This window comes from Symphalangus syndactylus, chromosome 2, assembly GCF_028878055.3.
Source record: "Symphalangus syndactylus isolate Jambi chromosome 2, NHGRI_mSymSyn1-v2.1_pri, whole genome shotgun sequence".
NCBI lineage: Eukaryota > Metazoa > Chordata > Mammalia > Primates > Hylobatidae > Symphalangus > Symphalangus syndactylus.
Window position 1 is genome coordinate 75,654,106 of NC_072424.2, and position 24,377 is coordinate 75,678,482.

General features: G+C 36.5%; 1 long non-coding RNA gene across 1 annotated transcript in view; it reads left to right on the plus strand.

Annotated features, from left to right (window-relative positions):
* The window catches only part of LOC134732787 (uncharacterized), a 69,164-nt gene extending 53,846 nt beyond the window's left edge, over window positions 1-15,318 (plus strand). Inside the window, exons 4-5 of the long non-coding RNA XR_010116317.1 lie at window positions 13,225-13,332; window positions 15,258-15,318. This is a non-coding gene — a long non-coding RNA (uncharacterized lncRNA). The remainder of the gene's footprint in view (window positions 1-13,224; window positions 13,333-15,257) is intronic.
* The last annotated feature ends 9,059 nt before the right edge of the window (window positions 15,319-24,377 follow it).

Sequence of the window (24,377 nt, forward strand, 5' to 3'; positions counted from 1 at the left end):
TTTGCATCTATTAAAATTTATATTTGGCTACTCATCCTATTTTATATTAAGAATGTGTTTATTTCACTAAAGTTATTTTTATAGTTTGCTGATACCTTATGAATGATTTATCCTCTTAATTCTTTAATGCAACTTATAATTTAAAAATTTCTACCCAATGTCTATACCAAATCAGTTTCACCAAGTATCAGTTAGCTTTAATTGTTCAGCTCTATGCTCATTTTTGATAATTCTCTTGTGAGAATCTGTTCACTTCTTAGTGAGGTCCAAAATCATCATGTTGGTAACCAGTAAGTTATTGCCTGAAATTGTGTAGTTCACTATTTTAATTCCCCTGCTGGCCTCCCTACCTATCCTTCTCCGAGGAAGACAGCTTTTAGGAGTGATGGGGAAACTTCAGTTTGGGTTCAGTATACAAGCCAGCAGATTAGAAGTGCTTTCCATCTGTTTGAGCTACTACAATTGCTCATAATATAATAACTGCAAAACCTGTTAAATGGTCTTCCTGTCTCTAGTCTTTTCCCCTGCAAATATCTTTTCTGCAATGCTACAGGAAAAAAGTAGCTAGGTCTAAATCTGTGTTCTTCATATTTTTCACTGACTTTCTGTCAGTTTATAACACTCAAAAATTTCCATTCCCCACCCACAAACCTATCCAGCCTTCACTTTCCCCACTCTGTACATCCACTTGTCTTTTGGCATCTAGAACTGATTGTACTCTCTCACTCTATACTCACCATGCCATTGTTCATGCTATTCTTTCTGCCTAGATATCTTTCCTTCTGGCACTACCTTTCTCCAACTATTTCTCCAACAGTTGCCTACAATTAACACTCAGAATCTCTTCCAATATTTTTTTTTCTGAGCCCACCCAGGCCAAGTTACATTTTTTCCTCTTCAAATCTCTAGTACCCAGTTACCCGCTTATCTCCTGTAGTGGATTACACAGTTCCCAAGATGAAAGATCATTTCTTTCTTATTATTCTTTGTATTCTCAATGCAATACTTGTTCAAAAATGCTTTGTTGACTTGATTTCCATGCCTACCTTGCTTTAATGTCTGGATATTTTCATGGAGAGAACTGGGAGGTGGAGTTGAACAAAAACTTCTTCAACAGAATATTTGGGCTTAAATCCTCTCTGCTAAGAGACATTGGAGATATTATCTAATATCTTTATGTTTCTACCTCTGATCAATTAGATAAACCTTTCCCTTCATAATTCATGCTATGAAAGTAAGACGAGACACATTCTTACGAGTTGAATTAAATGCATAGCCTTGGCGTTCGTATGCAAAGAAATGGTTAGAACTTCTTCCTTAGATATCTAATTATCAGATATTTTAAACCAACTTATGAAAATGTTTTGAAAGTTTTAAAAAATCCTATATAATTGTGACACAGGATTTTTTCTGTGCCTCTTCTCCAGCCAGAAACCTCTGTGGCCAGCAGGGCCTCTGCTTGAGTTTCACTCACAACCACTGGGCTGGCTGCACCAACTCAGCCCGTCAGGCTATGCTCAGCTCACACTACTGGCCCAGCTACCACGCCTGTTGCAGGTGAGCCAGACGTGAAGCAGCAAAGAGTGTGTGAGCAAGTGGGCGTGGGATCCAGCCATAGCACACAGCCAGGAGCACTAGCACAGGCGCGAGCAATGTGGGAGGCTGTGGCTGGCCCAGGTGTGCCTCAAGTGGCTTCCGCCTTGGGCGTCAGCATCTGGATGAGGGGAGCGAGGTGGTGCCTGAAAACTTGGAGACGCCAGCAACCATGGAGCCCCAAGGGGGTGTTACATTGTGTCCCAGCGCTGTCTGAGGGAGTCCCAAGGTCTGGGCCCCCAGAGGGTCACAGCTGTTGTCTCACACTCTGGTGATTGGATGTGTGTCACCACCCTAAGCTTGGTGGGCTGGCCAGGAACATGTTTCAGCTTGCTCGTGTTACAGCTCATTCCATCCTGCTATCCCACTCCAGCCCGGGGCTCCTGGGCTGACCCAGCCCCACCGCTGCTTCCTGTCATGTGGGACAGCCACCTGGCACCGGCAGAAGGTGGGAAGACTACAGTGTTACAGCTTCTTTGGTAGGTCCTGGGTTCTTGTTCCGTGTCCTAGAAGAATGAAGTTACGTTGACAACCGAAGAGTGAGAACGTGGAGAAGAGATTTATTGAGCCACAGAACAACTCTTAGTGGAGAGAGGACCTGAAGTGGGTAGCCTCTACCCGAAGACGGGTAGTCTCCACATGTGGCTCAGTCTGGAGCTTTTATGGGCTCAGAAGAGGGGAGTGAGTGCTGATTGATCTGTGGGTAGGCCTGGAAAAAGCACCATTTGATTGGACAAAAGGTATTGAGGAAGTTCTTACTCTGCTCTGGGACTTTACCTGGAACTGGCAGCTTGATTTTCAGGCTTCAGGCTGTCTATGGCTTGAAGGTCAGGTTTCACCAGGGACCCTCCCCTGTCTGCTTAGGAATTTGTCTGCCTCCTGCCGCTATCAATTACAAGGAACTATTAGTGTTATTGGTATGTTTTATTATTATTTTACTACTCATTCTGAGGTTCAGTTTCTGAGATACTAGGTTTTATTATATTGACTTTTGATGCTTTTGCAAAATTCTTTTTGCTTTCCGTAATGGTTAATTTTATATGTCGATTATATATATAATTTTATATGTCATATTTGGGCCATGATTCCAAGATATTCGGTCAAATATTAGTCTAAATGTTGCAGTGAAGATATTTTTTAGATTAGATTAGATGTTAATTAGATGTTAATCAAATCTAAAAAATACCTTCAGTGCAACATCTAGACTAGTATTTAGATGGTATTAATTATAATTTACAAACTGAGGTGAATAATAAATAGAACTTTTTTCCATAACTGGACTTTCTGTCATAGGCCATAATACAATAAATACCAGAATTGTAGTTCTAGCTCAGAACTTCTCTCCTTCAGCAGTCTAATTTAGAGAGAGGAACATCAAGGACAAGAGGCATGGGGTTCTCGGTTGTCATGTTCCTCACTATAGTCCAGGGAGCTATTTTCAATCCTCTCTAATGTTTGAACTGATGGCCACTGAACTTTTCTTGTCCTGTCTTCTTGGCTTCTTCAGATCCACCTTCTTACTTGCTCTACCCTCAGAATTCCAGAATAAGAGAACAATAGTGTATGCATTGTGGTTAGTGTCTTAAACATAAAATGTAGCCCTATTTCTCATCTCCACTCCTAATTTTCTGTTGTTAGCCTTTGTCTGGATGAATATTTATTTTTTCTAATATTTTAAATCATTCTATTTTTGATTAGATGTGTCTGTGGTAAACATCATATGGCTGAATTTTTTCTATCCTTTTTGAGTTTTTCCTAAGGAGAAAATTTTCTGTCATTACACATCATATCTGATATGTTTGTCTTCTGACATGTTTCAGACTTTCTTTTTTTATACTCTTGACTCTTTTATTCTTGCTTTTTTTTTTTTTTTTGAGACCGTGTCTTGATGGAGTGCAGTGGCATGACCACAGCTCACCGCAGATTCAACTTCTCAGACTCAAGCAGTCCTCCCACCTCAGCCTCTAGTAGGTGGGACTATAGGTGTATGCCAGCACCCCTGGATGATTTTTTGTTTTTTTTGTAGAGACAGAGGTCTTACTACACTGCCAAGGCTAGCCTCAAACTCCTGGGCTTAAGCAATCCTCCTGCCTCTGTCTCCCAAAGTGCAGGATTACAGGTGTGAACCATCACACTAGGTCCTCTTGCTTTTTTGTTTTTAGAAATTTTTATCTACATGTTTTAATTTCTTCTTCTAGAAGTCAGAAACAATATCAATCAACTGTCCCCTACATCTCCACCTTAAAAGATAAAAAAAATTAATATGAAATTTATGACTATATTCTTCTTACCCACTGCAATTTTTGTTAATAAGATGTTGGCATTAAAATGTTACTTCTTTTTTTTTTTTTTTTTTTACAACTGAATTATATCTTACCACTCTTTCTTTAATATGATGATTCTTGAGGCATCTATGCTTATTAATCTTAGTCAACTGAAATACAGTGTATTTTTTAAAGAGGAGTCCATGGTTAGTATACTCCTTAAATTTTTGTGTGCTTAAAAATTTATTTCTCTGTTAAAATGACATTTTGGTTAAGTATACAATATTTGGTTAAGAATTATTTAAGTATAAACATTACATTATTATCAACTAATGTCTAGAGTTACTAAGAAGATTCTTGTAACTTGACTGCTTCCAGGATAATTATATACAGTGAACAGAGAATGACCTCGTGGAGAGAATTCATAATGTCATACAACACTTTGTTATATCAAATACACAAGTAGAAAATAACTATAAAATCAGATCACAAAATGATACACAGTATCTGCTTACTCTCATCACAGAGTAGGTACATTGAAATAAGAATATGCCTTCATTTCTTTTCACTTATATTTCACTTTTCACTATGAATTCCAGTGGTCTCTGGAATTAGCCAGTGGTATAAGGAGGACTATCTAGAGTTAATGGATAGAACTTTCAAGTAACACTGGTTCTACTGTGAAATAAATGTGGAAATAAAGAATGCAGGCATCTGAACCACATGGCCACATTTCTTGGAATCTGGGGAGAGCTTTACAACAAAAGTTTCCAGGAGGAACTCTTTCTAGAGTAGCATTGGACATCACAGTCTAATCACAAATGGGAAAAGTGATGATCATTCAGGATTCAATTCAATGTAAATATCAGGATCTCTAAATAGACCTTTGAAAACAGGGACCCCTTGATTTTCTACTCTTCTTTGAATTCCTCCAGTTCTTTTACAATTTCTTTTTCTAAGCTTCATAACTTCACCACTATGTGACCATATGCAAGTTATTTAACAACTTTATATTTCAGTGCCTTCATTTAAAAATAGAGATAGTAATAGAACCTATTACATATGCAAGATAATGTATAAAATATGCTTAGTAATAAGTTTGGGATATAGTAAGCATTCAACAGAATCAGCTATTACCTACGCCAAGATCCTAGATTGCTCTGTACCCATGCTTAGGGGAGGAGGGTATACAAGTAAGAAGCAAGGGAAATGAAGCCTTTCTTAAATCTTTGAATTTAATTGGCTGTACATAAAGGATGTTTTAAAAATTTGAGAATTATATTGATGTGTTAGAAAATTATTATCATATGGTTCCCAAGCAAAGATGGCCAAATAGGAACAGCTCCAGTCTACAGCTCCCAGCATGAGCGACGCAGAAGATGAATGATTTCTGCATTTCCAACTGAGGTGCTGGGTTCATCTCACTGGGGATTGTCAGACAGTGGGTGCAGGACAGTAGGTGCAGTGCACTGAGCATGAGCCAAAGCAGGGCAAGGCATCGCCTCACCTGGGAAGTGCAAGGGGTCAGGGAATTCCCTTTCCTAGCCAAGGAAAGGGGTGACAGATGGCACCTGGAAAATCGGGTCACTCCCACCCTAAAACTGTGCGTTTCCGACGGTCTTAGCAAATGGCACACCAGGAGATTATATCTCGCACCTGGCTCAGAGGGTCCTATGCCCACAGAGCCTCGCTCATTGCTAGCACAGCAGTCTGAGATCAAACTGCAAGGCAGCAGCGAGGCTGGGGGAGGGGTGCCCGCCATTGCTGAGGCTTGAGTAGGTAAACAAAGCGGCCGGGAAGCTTGAACAGGGTGGAGCCCACCGCAGCTCAAGGAGGCCGGCCTGCCTCTGTAGACTCCACATCTGAGTGCAGGGCATAGCCAAACAAAAGGCAGCAGAAACCTCTGCAGACTTAAATGTCCCTGTCTGACAGCTTGGAAGACAGTAGTGGTTCTCCCAGCACACAGCTTGAGATCTGAGAATGGACAGACTACCTCCTCAAGTGGGTCCCTGACCTCCGAGTAGCCTAACTGGGAGGCACCCCACAGTAGGGGCAGACTGACACCTCACATGGCTGGGTACTCCCCTGAGACAAAACTTCCAGAGGAACGATCAGGCAGCAACATTGGCTGTTCAGCAATATCCGCTGTTCTGCAGCCTCCGCTGCTGATACTCAGGCAAACAGGGTCTGGAGTGGACCTCCAGCAAACTCCAACAGACCTGCAGCTGAGGGTCACGACTGCTAGAAGGAAAACTAACAAACAGAAAGGACATCCACACCAAAACCCCATCTGTACATCACTATCATCAAAGACCAAAGGTAGATAAAACCACAAAGATGGGGAAAAAACAGAGCAGAAAAACTGAAAATTCTAAAAATCAGAGTGCCTCTCCTCCTCCAAAGGAACGCAGCTCCTCACCACAACGGAACAAAGCTAGACGGAGAATGACTTTGACAAGTTGAGAGAAGAAGGCTTCAGAAAATCAAACTTCTCCGAGCTAAAGGAGGAAGTCCAAACCCATGGCAAAGAAGTTGAAAAACTTGAAAAAAATTAGATGAATGGCTAACTAGAATAACCAATGCAGAGAAGCACTTAAAGGACCTGATGGAGCTGAAAATCATGGCATGAGAACTACGTGATTAATGCACAAGCCTCAGTAGCCTATTTGATGAACTGGAAGAAAGGGTATCAGTGATGGAAGATCAAATGAATGAAGTGAAGCGAGAAGAGAAGTTTAGAGAAAAAAAGAATAAAAAGAAATGAACAAAGCCTCCAAGAAATATGGGACTACATGAAAAGACCAAATCTATGTCTGATTGGTGTACCTGAAAGTGACAGGGAGAATGGAACCAAGTTGGAAAACACTGTGCAGGATATTATCCAGGAGAACTTCCCCAACCTAGCAAGGCAGGCCAACATTCAAATTCAGGAAGTACAGAGAATGCCACAAAGATACTACTTGAGAAGAGGAACTCTAAGACACATAATTGTCAGATTCACCAAAGTTGAAATGAAGGAAAAAATGTTAAGGGCAGCCAGAGAGAAAGGTCGGGTTACCCACAAAGGGAAGCCCATCAGACTAACAGCTGATCTCTTGGCAGAAACTCTACAAGCCAGAAGACAGTGAGGGCCAATATTCAACATTCTTAAAGAAAATAATTTTCAACCCAGAATTTCATATCCAGCCAAACTAATCTTCATAAGTGAAGGAGAAATAAAATACTTTACAAAAAAACAAATGCTGAGAGATTTTGTCACCACCAGGCCTGCCCTACAAGAGCTCCTGAAGGAAGCACTAAACATGGAAAGGAAGAACCAGTACCAGCCACTGCAAAAACATGCCAAATTGTAAGGACCATCGAGGCTAGGAAGAAACTGCATCAACTAACAAGCAAAATAACAAGCTAACATCATAATGACAGGATCAAATTCACACATAACAATATTAGCCTTAAATGTAAATGGGCTTAATGCTCCAATTAAAAGACCCAGACTGGCAAATTGGATAAAGAGTCAAGACCCATCAGTGTGCTGTATTCAGGAAACCCATCTCACGTGCAGAGACGCACATAGGCTGAAAATAAAGGGATGGAGGAAGATCTACCAAGCAAATGGAAAACAAAAAAGTCAGGAGTTGCAATCCTAGTCTCTGATAAAACAGACTTTAAACCAATAAAGATCAAATGAGACAAGGCCATTACATAGTGGTAAAAGGATCATTTCAACAAGAAGAGCTAACTATCCTAAATATATATGCACCCAATACAGGAGCACCCAGATTCATAAAGCAAGTCCTTAGAGACCTACAAAGACACTTAGACTCCCACACAATAATAATGGGAGAATTTAACACCCCACTGTCAACATTAGACAGATCAACGAGACAGAAAGTTAACAAGGATATCCAGGAATTGAACTCAGCTCTGCACCAAGCAGGCCTAATACACATCTACATAACTCTCCACCCCAAATCAACAGAATATACATTATTCTCAGCAGCACACCACACCTATTCCAAAATTGACCACATAGTTGGAAGTAAAGCTCTCCTCAGCAAATGCAAAAGAACAGAAATTATAACAAACTGTCTCTCAGACCACAGTGCAATCAAACTAGAATTCAGGATTAAGAAACTCACTCAAAACCGCTCAACTACATGGAAACTGAACAACCTGCTCCTGAATGACTACTGGGTACATAACGAAGTGAAGGCAAAAATAAAGATGTTCTTTGAAACCAATGAAAACAAAGACACAACATACCCGAATCTTCGGGACACATTTAAAGCAGTGTGTAGAGGGAAATTTATAGCACTAAATGCCCACAAGAGAAAGCAGGAAGATCTAAAATTGACACTCTAACATCACAATTAAAAGAACTAGAGAAGCAAGAGCAAATACATTCAAAAGCTAGCAGAAGGCAAGAAATAACTAAGATCAGAGCAGAACTGAAGGAGATAGAGGCACAAAAAACCCTTCAAAAAATCAATGAATCCAGGAGCTGGTTTTTTGAAAAGATCAACAAAATTGATAGACTGCTAGCAAGACTAATAAGAAAATAGAAGAGAATCAAATAGACGCAATAAAGATGATAAAGGGGATTTCACCACCGATCCCACAGAAATACAAACTACCATCAGAGAATACTATAAACACCTCTATGCAAATATACTAGAAAATCTAGAAGAAATGGATAAATTCCTCAACACATACACCCTCCCAAGTCTAAACCAGGAAGAAATTGAATCTCTGAATAGACCAATAACAGGCTCTGAAATTGAGGCAATAATTAATAGCTTACCAACCAAAAAAAGTCCATGACCAGACGGATTCACAGCCAAATTCTACCAGAGGTACAAGGAGGAGCTGGTACCATTCCTTCTGAAACTATTCCAATCAATATAAAAGAGGGAATCCTTCCTAACTCATTTTATGAGGCCAGCATCATCCTGATACCAAAGCCTGGCAGAGACACGATGAAAAAAGAGAATTGTAGACCAATATCCCTGAAGAACATCGATGCAAAAATCCTGAATAAAATACTGGCAAACTGAATCCAGCAGCACATCAAGAAACTTATCCACCACAATCAAGTGGGCTTCATCCCTGGAATGCAAGGCTGGTTCAACATATGCAAATCAGTAAATGTAATCCAGCATATAAACAGAACCAACAACAAAAACCACACGATTATCTCAATAGATGCAGAAAAGGCCTTTGACAAAATTCAGCAGCCCTTCGTGCTAAAAACTCTCAATAAATTAGGTATTGATGGGACGTATCTGAAAATAATAGCTATTTATGACAAACCCACAGCCAATATCATACTGAATGGGCAAAAACTGGAAGCATTCCCTTTGAAAACTGGCACAAGACAGGGATACCCTCTCTCACCACTCCTATTTAACACAGTGTTGGAAGTTCTGGCCAGGGCAATCAGGCAGGAGAAGGAAATAAAGGGTATTAAATTAGGAAAAGAGGAAGTCAAATTGTCCCTGTTTGCAGATGATGTGATTGTTATATCTAGAAAACCCCATCATCTCAGCCCAAAATCTCCTTAAGATGATAAGCAACTTCAGCAAAGTCTCAGGATACAAAATCAATGTGCAAAAATCACAAGCATTCCTATATACCAATAACAGACAAACATGGAGCCAAATCATGAGTGAACTCCCATTCACAATTGCTTCAAAGAGAATAAAATACCTAGGAATCCAACTTACAAGGGATGTGAAGGACATCTTCAAGGAGAACTACAAAGCACTGCTCAATGAAATAAAAGAGGATACAAACAAATGGAAGAACGTTCCATGCTCATGGGTAGGATGAATCAATATCGTGAAAATGCCCATACTGCCCAAGGTAATTATAGATTCAATGCCATCCCCATCAAGCTACCAATGACTTTCTTCACAGAATTGGAAAAAACTACTTTAAAGTTCATGTAGAACCAGAAAAGAGCCCTCATTGCCAAGTCAATCCTAAGCCAAAAGAACAAAACTAGAGTCATCATGCTACCTGACTTCAAACTATGCTACAAGGCTACAGTAACCAAAACAGCATGGTACTGGTACCAAAACAGAGATATAGACCAATGGAACAGAACAGAGCCCTCAGAAATAATGCCACATACCTACAACTATCAGATCTTTGACAAACCTGACAAAAATAAGAAATGGGGAAAAGATACCCTATTTAATAAATGATGCTGGGGAAACTGGCTAGCCATATGTAGAAAGCTGAAACTGGATCCCTTCCTTACACCTTATACAAAAATTAATTCAAGATGGATTAAAGACTTAACTGTTAGACCTAAAACCATAAAAACCCTAGAAGAAAACCTAGGCAATACCATTCAGGACATAGGCATGGGCAAGGAATTCATGTCTAAAACACCAAAAGCAATGGTAACAAAAGCCAAAACTGACAACTGGTATCTAATTAAATTAAAGAGCTTCCACTCAGCAAAAGAAACTAGCATCAGAATGAACAGGCAACCTACAAAATGGGGGAAATTTTTGCAATCTACTCATCTGACAAAGGGCTAATATCCAGAATCTACAATGAACTCAAACAAATTTACAAGAAAACAAACAACCCCATCAACAAGTGGGCAAAGGATATGAACAGACACTTCTCAAAAGAAGACATTTATGCAGCCAAAAAACACATGAAAAAATGCTCAACGTCACTGGCCATCAGAGAAATGCAAATCAAAACCACAATGAGATACCATCTCACACCAGTTAGAAGGGCGATCATTAAAAAGTCAGGAAACGACAGGTGCTAGAGAGGATGTGGAGAAATAGAAACACTTTTACACTGTTGGTAGGACTGTAAACTAGTTCAACCATTGTGGAAGTCAGTGTGGCGATTCCTCAGGCATCTAGAACTAGAAATACCATTTGACCCAGCCATCCCATTACTGGGTATATACCCAAAGGATTATAAATCATGCTGCTCTAAAGACACATGCGCACATATGTTTATTGCGGCACTATTCACAATAGCAAAGACTTGGAACCAACACAAATGTCCAACAATGATAGACTGGATTAAGAAAATGTGGCACATATACACCATGGAATACTATGCAGCCATAAAAAATGATGAGTTCATGTCTCTGTAGGGACATGGATGAAGCTGGAAACCATCATTCTCAGCAAACTATCGCAAGGACAAAAAACCAGGCCCGGTGCCATGGCTCACGTCTGTAATCCCAGTACTTTGAGAGGCCAAGGCGGGCAGATCACGAGGTCAGGAGATCGAGACCATCCTGGCTAACACATTGAAACCCCGTCTCTACTAAAAATACCAAAAATTAGCCGGGCAAGGTGGTGGGCACTTATAGTCCCAGCTACTCAGGAGGCTGAGGCAGGAGAATGGCGTGAACCCCAGGGAGTGGAGCCTGCAGCGAGCCGAGATCGTGCCACTGCACTCCAGCCTGGGCGACATCGAGACTCTGTCTCAAAAAAAAAAAAAAACTAAACTAAACACCGCATATTCTCACTCATAGGTGGGAATTGAACAATTAGAACACGTGGACACAGGAAGGGGAACATCACACACTGGGGCCTGTTGCGGGGTGGGGGGATGGGGGAGGGATAGCATTAGGAGATATACCTAATGTTAAATGATGAGTTAATGGGTACAGCACACCAACATGGCACCTGTATATGTATGTAACAAACCTGCACGTTGTGCACATGTACTCTAAAACTTAAAGTATAATAAAAATAAAAGAAATCATAAAACACAGGTAAAATATGTCTATGGAGAAGATACTATAGGCAACGAGGGTAATTTTTTGAGAGCGAATGTTTTATGGTCTCCAGAAAGTTTCAGAAATGTAATTTTGATGTAATATAAAATAAAGCTGAAATGATAAAAAAAGAAAATTATTATCATATAATCAATTACCATATTGGTGTACTGTAAGCTCAGTACTGGGCCCTCCCCTATTTTCACCCCACACGCTGTTTCCCAGAGAGATCTCAAATACTTCCATTGCTTACTATTCCCATGCCAGTGAGGCCCACATTTCTTAGTTGCAGATTTGAGCATCTTTTCTTAGTTCTACATCTGAATGTTCAATTGCCTGTATTGAGCATTTCTGCATTTCTGAGAGTCACTTCAAACTCAGCTCTTCATCTTTTTCTTTAGATATTCTGCTACCTATTTTCCTTTCTCAAAGGCCCAAGTCCAAAACATGCCTGTTCTTTCATTTTTCCTCTCCCTTTAATATCCACCACTAATTTTTATTGATTCAACATTCTGAGTAAATCTTAAAGTTGTCCTCTCATCTCCATTCTTATCTCAGTTTAGGTCGTATGATTTTTGTCTCTTCTAATTGATTCATTTGCCTCCAATCTTGTCCTCTTCCTAATTATTCTCCAAAAAGTAGCCCGAGTGATTGTTCTGAAACCCAAACTTGATAATGCTACTATATTACTTAAAACCTTTCAATGACTTTAGTTGCTCTCAGAATGAAATCCAACTTCCTTAACATGACCTGCAGGGTGAGATTTTTCCTTAAGTCTACCTTTTTTTCAGCCCCCACCCCTGCCTTCACACATACTCCATAATCCTGCTGTTGTTACTTCTGTCAGTTCTTTGAACATACCATGTTTCTCTTTACTTATTGGCATTTATACACTCTTCACCATGTTTTATGCCACAATAACTCCTCATAACGCTTCATGTCTCAATTAGATGTCATATTTAGAGGGAATATTACTCTAATGTCCCAATATTAGATACTAACTGTTCAGGTAATAGTGTAGCATGACCGTGAAACTTAATTTTGTGTGTGTGTCCTCAATTAAAACCTAATGATAGCAGGACCCTTGATAATGTGCATTATCAATGTGTTTTCACAATCTAGCCTAGTGCCTGGCATACAAGGGCATACTTACTTAATATTTTTCAAATGAATGATCTCTCAATGTTAATATAGCCAATAGAATTCTTATGTGATACTACTCTTTCTATGGCTTTACACAGGTTGTCTGATAATTCCTAAACATGGACTTTATTTTAATAATCAGATACATGTTTAAGAAATTTGTAGATGGTAGTCTTAGTAGAACAGCTTCTTTCTAATCTAATTTTCATCAAGTAAATGACTAGTCTAAAAGGAGGATGTAGCCATAAGGGACTCATGCCATGAAGCAGGTTGTTTGAGAATAGTGGACAATAATAACATACAAAAAACTTACTAAACCATCTCTAGTCAGACTAGAATGATAAATTATATAAGACAAATCAGTCTGTTTTATGGTACTTTCTTATTCATCATTTAAATTTGTTATTTTTAAAAGTAATTATTTTCATCAAATTATTATTATTATCATTATTATTATTACAGATGAGGATTCTGCTGTGCTGTCCAGGCTGGCCTCTAACACCTGGGTTCAAGTGATCCTTCTGCTTTAGCTGTAGTTGGGACTAAATGTGTATGCCACCATACCCATCAGTAAGTTGTTATTTTTAAGAGCTATAGGTTTAGACACACATTTTTATACCTGTAATTAAGGTCATATACATTTTATCACCATAAGGTCAGAGTACAAAATAGTTCATTCAGATTTACCCAGCTTAGTGCCTGACACAAAATAAAATACTAAAGAAAAAGCTAGCTAAAATGCACTTCTCTTTTTGCTCATACTAATACTTTTTAAATTCTACTCAAATATAATTTATTGTCATATTGGAAATGCTGAAGTTTACCATACATAGAAACTCTTCTTTCATTGATCCAAAGGATATTAAAATCCCAAGAGGTAACCTTTGAAAGTAAACTTTTAGACTCCATGGGAGGCTCCCCACCATTTTAAAATAGCACCCAAACCTATGTTTACTTTCAAATAGTGTTCTCAAACTTTTGGGTTTTAGGACCCCCCCTTTAACTGTTAAAATGTATTGAGCACTCCAAAAAGCTTTTGTTAATGTAGGTTATATCTAGCAATATTTGTATTAGAAATCAAAACTAAAGATTTTAAAAATACAAAATATCCAAGTACTCTTTTCGTTATCAGTCAGAGTGATGACATTATTACATGTTTTACGGGCTCTAGACCATGTCTCTGTACATCTGTGAGACAATGAAGGTGAAAGGGAAAATGACATTTTAGTATTATTAAAAGATCTTTGAACTCATGGATTCTCTGAAAGTATCTTAGGGATTCCTAGGACTTCCTAGATCACACTTTGAGAAATACTGCTTTAATATATTGCCATCCATCACTCTCGCAAACATTGTAAACTTTTCTACATTTTCATAGCTTTATAAACATAATCTGTTGTAAGAAACAGTTTTAATTATTTCCCAAAGTAAGCCCTGTGACATTAATAGGTTTACTATGTAAACTTGGGTCTTCAGTCAATTAGGTTGGAGGAAAATTCAATTAAGCAAAACTTAAATACCTTCTGCATTGCAGGCCTTTTCAGAACCTTTATTATGATAATTTGCATTAGGAATATTCAAGTATGAAATATCATATTCAATGTTCTAGTAATTTACTTTATTTGCCCACAATTTTAGGAAACATCTACTGGGAATAGTGATATAAAAGATAAAGGATAAATAATTTAAAATTTATAAAATGTTGCCATTTTATTTTTTTAAATATGGAGCCTCTCAGATTCATTATTTACCTACTTTAAGTATCACAATCCAGATATTATATACTTTTGTTTATTGATCATAAGAGTTCATTTGCATTTTGTGCATTAATCAGCTTTCCATTTTGAAATTTCTCCAGCAACTCATTTCAGAACCTTTCCTAATCCTTGTATTTAAGTCTTCAATAATTTCATTACTCTCTATACTTACCAACAATGTTGAAATGTTAGAACTCTGTGATGAAAGGCTACAAATTGTTCTTTTCATCCATCATCCTTGAGTTTGCTTTTAATAATACTGTTACTTGGAAGTGGAGAAGCATTGAGCAGAGTCAAGTAAGATGCAGCTTTACAATAAGGGAGGCTTTTCTCTTCCCGCTCCGTTGTACTCTATCTTGTGGACTTCTGTTCAGATAGGCAAATTGTGGCTATTAAATGAGATGTAGGAGAAATCTCATTCTCTGCCTTCTCAGGAGTACTATTCATCTTCAACACTTAGAAAAAATTATTTTAGCCAAGGAGAAATTATCAAATGAATGAAGCTCAAGATAGAATCTTGGCAAACAACTCCAGATATATGTACCTTAAAGTTCTGCAGAATTTTAAATAGCTTCCGATTCAAATGAATTTGAGAAAATCTTGACTAAACAAAGCTAAATAGTTTCATTTGTTTTGAGACCTCTCAAATTTACTTGATTGTCTCTCTTGTTAGTTGCTGAGAGGAGGGTAGAATATATAGAATGCCCAAATATAACATTGTGCAAATTTTTTTAATAGGAGTGGATCTCAAATGACAGTGCTGCAGAATATATTTTGGAAAGAGTTGTTCTAGATTTTAGTAAGTGTTTTACACTTGGTAAAACAGGGTAATTATGAGTTTTGTTTGTTGTTTGTTTTTAATTCACTGTACTGTTAGAAATAGATTTTTAATTATTTCATTATGGGCAGAAAGATGTTAAGAAAACTATTGCTTCAATTCACCAATATTTAAGCATATTACATAAATAAGAAGAAAGAAAGTATTCTAGTTTTCAAGTAAAGTAACTGTAACACTGCTTAATTAAAAAAAAAAAAAAAACACTCCACTTATACTTGGCCTTAGGTTAAAATCAGATTGAAGAATCAACATCTACGATTGGAAACCCAGCTAAAGTGTGGCCAATTTTTATCATGAGTTGATTGTACACAGGCTAATTTCAAGTTGGTGAGGGAGGCTAGTCCTCTTTTACAGCATCGATAAACAGGGCCAGAATCTGGCTGACTAGAGCCTGAGAACATGTTAGGTTGCTTCATATTCAATTCACAGCCCTATAAAGAGAAGAAAAATGAGCCTTGTCCAAAACTCTTACCTCAGCACCCACTGGCAAAAATAAAATGTAAGCTGGGGACCAAGTCTCTTTGAAGCTGATTTTTTAAAAACTCTCTAACAGGCCTCTGGTGGTTACAGATATTGATCGTCAGAAAGTAATCTGTTCAGGTTTGGGGGCATGCCAGTACAAATTGTGGAATGCATTCCTTCCTCTCCAAGGACATGTTGAGCTTTTTACATTGTCCACACTGGTTCACTTGTCAGCTGTCTACCCTATTTGACATGAATTATTTTCTATCTTTTGTGGATGTGTAATTAAATATATTTTAAAAATAGGAAATTTTATTAACATAGAATCTTTAGCTTGAGTCAAAACATTCTTTGCATCTTTTTTAACCCTCATTTTTCTTCCATAATCATTATTTGATTCCCTCTGGCTGCCTGCTACTTATTTGTAGTAGTACCATTCATCCATTGAGACCTTTCCATCTGTCACACAGCTTTGCTTTCTTTCCCCAGAAGCTTTATTCTCCTACTGTGCCATGTTTACTTTTTTTTCCTTTTTCTTTCTCTCTTTTTGTCTACCAGTTGGACTGAACACTCTTTTGTGCAGGTGTTTTCATCTTTTATTTTTGTTATTTTTTGATTTATGCTAGGAAAATAATGCTGAATTAGATAAAAGTGACAGTCAGAAAGGGCATATTTGCTAATCATTAAAGACAAATGTAATTTTTTAAAAATCCATATGTTTTTATTCTGATATATAAAAGGTAGAATTTCAGTAGATCCAGAACATTCTGATTGTTAAGTGAAGTAGTAGGAATTGCTTCAACCAGTATTTACATATGGTTTGAGAGTGATGCTGATATTTTACTCTCCATGTGTGGACTTTAATGTTTCTTAAGTGTTATTGCTGATTAAAGGTTTATTTACTGTGAATTTCAATGCTTAAAAATACTTAGACATAAAGACTAACATTTTTGGATATTACTTTCCCTCAGAGATTACCAACAAGTTGTATTAAAAGGTAGATATCTTCTGGCTAGAGAACAGATTCTAGGGATAGGAAAATAAATGCAAGCATTCATGGTAAGATTAAGTGATTGGAAAGTCTCCATTTTGCTTAAATTATTGGTGAATTTTTCTTAACTATGTTATGGTAAAGTATTGAAAGGCAGGATTCTTTCTTTATTGATAAACATGTTGAAAATAATAACCTAGATTATTGAGTGTTTTCTAGAACAAACTCAAGGTGATAAAAATAAGGAGTTTTATATTAACAAATGCAAATCCATTTCTATTTTTGCATCCTCAGAAGAGTATTAATTTTTCTTTCTGTTGTTTTTGACCTAATATTTTAGATTTAAATCTTGATTGATGTGCAATATGTCTTTTCAAAATAGTTAGCAATATTTTTTAATGAATTCCTCAGTGGCACAGTAACTTTTCAAGTGTGTGTCATGGGCTGGAAGGCACTGCTTTAACTGAATATCCATGTTTTCTGATTATAATGGTTTGGAAATCAGAGCCAAATGAGAACATGTTATGCCCACTCAACTAAAAAATAATTGAGTCTCCTTTTCGAGGTTTACAGATGACCAAATCCACATGTACCAAACCTCTGTTGTGTACATGGTGCTGAACTCACATCAGTAAGGGAATAGACGTTAAGGGATAGCTTCTGCTGTCAAGGGACTCAAAGTCTGTCTGAGGAAGAGAATATAGTACTGACTTCACTTAAAGCATTTGATTTGGCACAGAACATTAAGAATATGTTTGCTGAGGTCTGATAGTATGTTAGATTATGCTCTGATCACAGTTGTTTAGGGCCAGGAAATAAAAAACTTCCTAAAGTATTTTAAAACAGTGTTTTAAGTAGATCAGGGACATATCATGGGATAGAAGAGAAGGATGATACTAGCAATCAGGAAAACAGCAAGTAGAGATGTATGCAGGAGTTCAGAAGAGAATTATGAAGACAGGACTTTTTTTGTATGTGTGGAGTCTGGAGTGGGGATAAAAAGTGCAACCAAAACATTAATAATTATTCAGTCCCTGAACAACCAAAGATAATGAGTCAGAGTCTTTGACTACAAGAAACTAATAATCTAAGTAATAGATATGTCATGTATAAAAATATTTATCTTATAGCCTAAAAGACTATAAAACATATACTGATTTTTTTTTCTTGAGCTATAAAACAAATCCTATTACAACAATAAGCTTTGCATGGAGAATGAAATAAAAGCTCACGATGCAAAAAGTAGCTGCTTAAAGGCATTGTAGAGAAACCAAAGTCAGGTTGTGAAAGGCTAAAGTCTTAATAAAAAGGAAAATAGGCCGGGTGCTGTGGCTCATGCCTGTAATGCCAGCACTTTGAGAGGCCAAGGTGGATGGATCACGAGATCAGGAGATCGAGACTATCCTGGCCAACATGGTGAAACCCCATCTCTACTAAAAATACAAAAATTAACTGGGCATGGTAGCATACCCCTTTAGTCCCAGCCTCTCAGGAGACTGAGGCAGGAGAATTCCTTGAACCCGCGAGGCAGAGATTGCAGTGAGCCAGGATTGCGCCACTGCACTCTGGCGACAGAGTGAGACTCTGTTAAAAAAAAAAAAAAAAAAAAAAAGGAAAAGATATTGAGGTGAAATTGATATTCAGTAACACTTTCTCTTGAGGAATTTTCAGATTTCTAAACTTTATAAGGCAGAAAGCTTTGAAATCAAGGAGAATAAGCATTTTTAAAAATTATTGTGTTTTCTTGTCTGTAATTTTACAATGCTGTGGAGACAAAAATAGGAGGTTAAGTCCTGAAAAGAAGGAGGGATCCCCTCAAAACCCTAGAACTTGAGAACCCAGAAGGGTAAAGTTCTAGAAGAAAGGTTTCACAAATTTTGAAACCCAGTCTCAAATCATCTTGATTCCTAATAAGACAAAGATGATCTGTCCTACTGAAATGGCCCGCTTGAAGAAAATATTATAATGTCATCCAGAGCTTTTAAGTCTTCATACTCTGTATTTAAATTTCAATTTAGAAAAATTACCATGCATGCTAGGAGACAGGAATAAATCAACAAAATCCCAGAAAGAAAGAAATAACCGAAAGAAAGAGGTCCACAGATGATGAAATGCAAAAATTGAGACATTGAATTTTAAGATATCTTTGAGTAATACTCTCAAGAAAAAACTCTCTGGACTATTTCACACAAAATGGAATCAATAAATAGAATAACATCAATATTCTGGAGCTATAATAACTCAATAGAAGGTTTTTAACAGCATATATACATAGCTGAAAATAGAACTAATGAGCTGGAAGATAGATCAGTAACAATTATTAAGACTCATAGTTGGGTTTGAATTTATCCTCTTGCCTAAAATAACTGGAAAACCAGAAAAAATACATAAGACAACTATTTTCAGAGATTGGAAAATGGGTACTGAATCATGATCCCTGAGCGACAGTGGAGAGTTGGGAGGCTGAGATTGCTGCAGTTTACAATGCAAAGTGTGAGAGATTTAAAAGCTGTCAAGAAAGAACTTCAGAAATCAATATGGTCCAGTACAAACCTGTGCATGCATGGGGTAAAACTATATAAGCCTGACTAAAAAAAAAAAAAAAAAAAAAAAAAAAAAACAAATTCTAAGGACAAAAATTTGCTGAGAAATGTTAAGCCAAAATTGTTTTAGACCTCATAAAAGGATGCGAATTGTTTAAGTTCCCATCAGCTAGCATAAAGTAACATTATTGAAATCATTCTGTTGAAATATGGTGGGCTGAGATCCACTCTAAAATATTAATAAATGAAGTTTTAAAATGATCAAACTAGGTCACACATAACTTAACTGCCTTCTAGAACAACATCCAAAATACTTAAAGAGAATAAAACAAAATCCAGCACTCAATAATATAAAACTTATGGTATGTGATATCAAATTGCTAGACATGAGAAGAAGCAAGCGATCTGGACAATATTAAAAGAACCAAAAAGAATGACTAGAAAGAAAAAATATAAAATCTGAACCAAAACTTTCAGGATGGGATTAACATATTAGAGACTGAAGGAAAATGAAAGTCAGTGAACTTAACGGCACAGCAATAGAAACTACCCAATAATAGACAAAACAAAGAATAGACAAAACAAAATCAATAAGGACTCAGTAACTTGTGAGACATTATGAAGTAGTCTAACATAAGTGCAATTGGATTTCTAGAATGAAAGAGGAACAGAAAAATATTTGAAAAAGTAATTACTAAAAATATTTCAAATTTGATTTAAGAAGATATAAACCCACATATTAAAACATGCAACAAACTTCAAGCAAGGTAAGTCTAATGAAAACCACACCAATGAATGTCATCATCAAACTGCTGACAATTTGTGATGAAGCAACCAAAGAAAAATTATAGAAAAACAGTAAGAATTGTTATAAACATAAAGAAGCCAAAACAGTGGAATGATATATTAAAAAATGTTATGAGAAAAAAACAACCTATCAACTTGTATGCCCAGTAAAAGTGTCTTTCAGAAGCAAAAGAATATTTTTTTCAGGAAGTTGAAAGATGAGAGAATTCATCACCAGCAGACCTGCACTACAAAACATGCAAAAGGACGTTTTTCAGGCAGAAAATGACAGACAACTAGAAAGTTGAATCTATAGAAAGCAATGAAGAGCCCTGAGAATAGTAAATAGATAATGAAACAGTCCTTTTTCTCATTTACAATGTTTAAAAATATAATGGAGTTTTCAAAAGAAAAAAGGAATGACAATGTATTGGGTGATTTATAACATGCAAAAATGCATGCTAACAGTAGACAAATGAAAAGAGTAGAAATGGAAATATACACTTGTTAGAGTTTTAAGTTATTTAAAAAGTTGTAAAATATTGAAAGGAACACTCTGAAGTATGCATATTTTCAACCCTAGGGCAACCACTTTTCAAAAGAAGTATAGCTAATTTTCCAATACTATAGACAAAATACTTTGCCAAATATTTTGCAAATAGTATAGACAAAATGAGATCATAAAACATCGTCAAACATAAGTAACAAAAGAAATAGGGAATAAAAACAGATGTAACAAACAGAAAATAAAAAGCAAGATGTTAAATTAAACCCAACCATATCGGTTTTCATATTAAATGTAAATGGCTAAACAAACCAAATGGAATGGATGGAGAGTTTGAATACATCTTTCTGATCATGTATAACAATAGTTCCAACACATTCCAGAGAAAATTCTGTAGGCTGAATTGAAGCATAGGCCATTTGTAAAGACTGAAGGTATCGGACTATACCAAGTAGGATTTGGTTTCAGATTTGAAGTCTTGTCTGTGAATTATGCACAACATTTCAATGCAGTGTGTTGACTAGGTGACTTGTTCTTCCTATTATAACAGATTCACCTGCCTGTCTAGATAGGAGAATGGCTGACACAGAGAGGGCACTCAGTAAAGATTTGTTAAATAATTGAACAAATCTGGAAGAAGAGTCATGCAATATGTCTTCTTGGGAAGGAAACAGAATGCTTTGAGGACATAAGTAATGTTTTCATCTCTTCTTTCAGTATGAGACGTTGATTTGGGGTAGATAAGGACAATATACTAGTTTTCGAGAAATAAAAACCTATAATTATTATTTTTGTGCTCTGTGGCTGACAGTTGCAGATGATTTGCCACCTGATAGGTGACACATTTCTTAGACATCAGGAAGAGTATATTTTGAAGTAGATTCAATAAGAACATAAAGTAAAATTTGAAAAAGAATAATAACTCCAATCAAAATTTAAAGAAACTGGATACTACTCAGTTTAATAAAAGCAACATACATAGAATAATGAAGTCATGGAAGCAAGCATTAACTAGTTGTATGGTAAACTAATAAAAATTATAAAACTGTGTCAAGAAAGTACCTAATATGGCCATGTGCAGTGGTGCATGCCTGTAATCCAAGTGATTTGGGAGGCAGAGGTGGGAGGATTTCTTGAGCTCAGGAGTTTGAGACCAGGCTGGGCAACATAGAGACACCTCATCTTTACAAAAAATTAAAAAAAAAAAAAGATAAGTACCCAGTAATTCTAAGGAGAAAACAATACACATAAGTCACATATACATAAATGCACATATACACATATGTAATAATTTTTACATATACATTTTATTATGTATATGTAAATGCATATACCTTATTACATCTACATATACATTACATATACATTTACATATACATTTTAAAAATAAATGTAAAATGATAAAGAAAAAGCAATAAAAGTCTTGGTATCGCTGAAATTGATCAGATGAGATTAATGATTAAGTAGATCACTGAACTTGTTTACAAAAAAATCTAATTTGTAGTATTTCATGGTGAGAGTGTATGCTTGTCTATGTGTGTATGAATCCACAGGTCTAAATGAAGGAAGTAAGTAGAAATTATTTGAGAGAGAAACAGAAGTGAAGCAGTTATCGGCATTTAATTTGACAGCTTGATCAGAAGGAAAGTGTGCTTTAAACTTTCCTATTATCAATAATAAGACTGGTCCAAAGGCAGAGGCAGTGATGAAGAACAGCACTATTTGTTATATACCAGTAGTCTAAAATACATTTGATGTGTTTTCACTCTCATAATTTCTCATAAAGGTAAGGAAGCAGTGTGATAAATTCTACTGTTTTGTACAAGAACTTGTACATAAAGTAGAAGTGATGTTAACCTTTTGAGAAAATAATATTTTTATATTAGAATTTTAAATAGTTACATAAATGCATAGCCAAATATGATCACCATATAATTTCAGTCAGTAGATTTCAGCGTTCAGAGAAATATGGGTATAATTCCATGTTCAGGGACTGTTAAGATGAATATAGTTAGAAAATGATGGAGGGTTAAAAAAGGAATTTTGATTCATAATTTTAAAAAGCTGTAGTGAGAAAGGCAAGAGAGGTGGCACGCTACCAGTGTGCAGCTCCATGTGTTACCCACACCTGGAAAGCATATCGACACAAGAGGTGGTATAAGGAGTTTAGAACCAAGAATGAGTTCAAATACATAACACATTTCTGAAAGCAATGCCAAAACTAGTACAAAAAATTATAATCTTCATAGGAAGCTGATTTAAAAAAAGAGCCCTGGGGAGCAAAATTTAGGGCAAGTTAGGGCAAGAAGAGGAATAGGACCACTGCCTTTGGTAAAATGTTTTATGAACAATAACAAAAAATTTACTCAATTCCTCTGTTGCTTTGCTGTGCTCGTTTAAGGAACAAGTTATTTCTACAAAAGAAATTTCAGTTCATATATAAACTGTAATTAATTAAGAACTAATTAAAGACCATTTCTATGGGGAGAGGGCTAGAAATCATGAAGAATGATAGAATTGAGTATGCTTAAATTAGAAAAGGTGAAATTTAAGGATACCATTATAGTTGTTTTCAATATTCTGAAGATCAGGCGTGCAAAGATGTATTCTGTTCATAGTAAGCAATATAATATAGTAGACTGCCAAGTAGGCAGTCTCTGATTGTATAAAGGGCATTGATTTATCAATTGGAAAGGATTTTCAACTAAGCAAGTAAGGTCTTCTTCAGCAGAAGTCTTTCAGCAGACTCTTCAAAAGGCAGAAATGGATTTATTCCATGGAAGACAAGATGCCTGTTAAGATCTCTTTCATTTCTCCTACTAGAGGATATTGTGAGGTTAGATGATATCACAGTGACAAGTCAGTGTGGGAAACAGAACTAAAGATAATGGTTTAATTAACCGGACTCAAAGGTCAAACATGAAACTGAATGAGGGTCTGGGCAACCAATTCTATACTGCAATTTTCTGAATTGAGTAGCAGAAAGACAGACACAAGGGAAAGACCAGCAGTGAGCAGAAGTCCAGGTGACTTCAAGAAATCTTGTTGAATTGAGACATTCAAAACATTCCTGACATTCAAGACATTCCTGTCTTCCTTCATAGGGTGGAAGAAGCATTAATGTTAATGCTTTTTTGGAAGGAAGTATGAAATGGACTGAAGTATTTTACTTGGTCTAGAGACTGGGGCAAGAATTGGAGACTTATCTTTTGACATTCTCCAAGACAGAGTCAATGAAAGTTACAATAAAATCAAGAAATAAACTTAGAGCTAATCAAATAAATATAACATACAACTTTTGCAAGCCATGTATGCTATAGTAATGCCTAAAGAACCCAGTTTTATCATATGTATTCTAATAGCTAACATTTATTGAGTTCTTGTGTATATTTTGTGTGTATTAAACTATTTACATGCATCATCTCTCATAATTGTATCTTTTATTAACTCCATGAAATAGAAACAATTACCATCATAATTTTACAAATAAGGAAACTTCAACTTAAAGAGATCAAGTAATTTATCTAAGAGCAGTGCCCCAGAGTATTATAAACAGGATTTATGTCTCAGTTTGTCTGATACCACAGAACCTTCATCTTTAACCTGTAGCTGATAATGGTGTTGTATTACTGATCTGGTTGGAAATCAAACAACTCTGAATTGTAGCTCTGGGAAACAAAGAAATGGAAACCTACTCAAGACGGCCTGTGTGCCTTTTAGGAGGTTGGCAGTC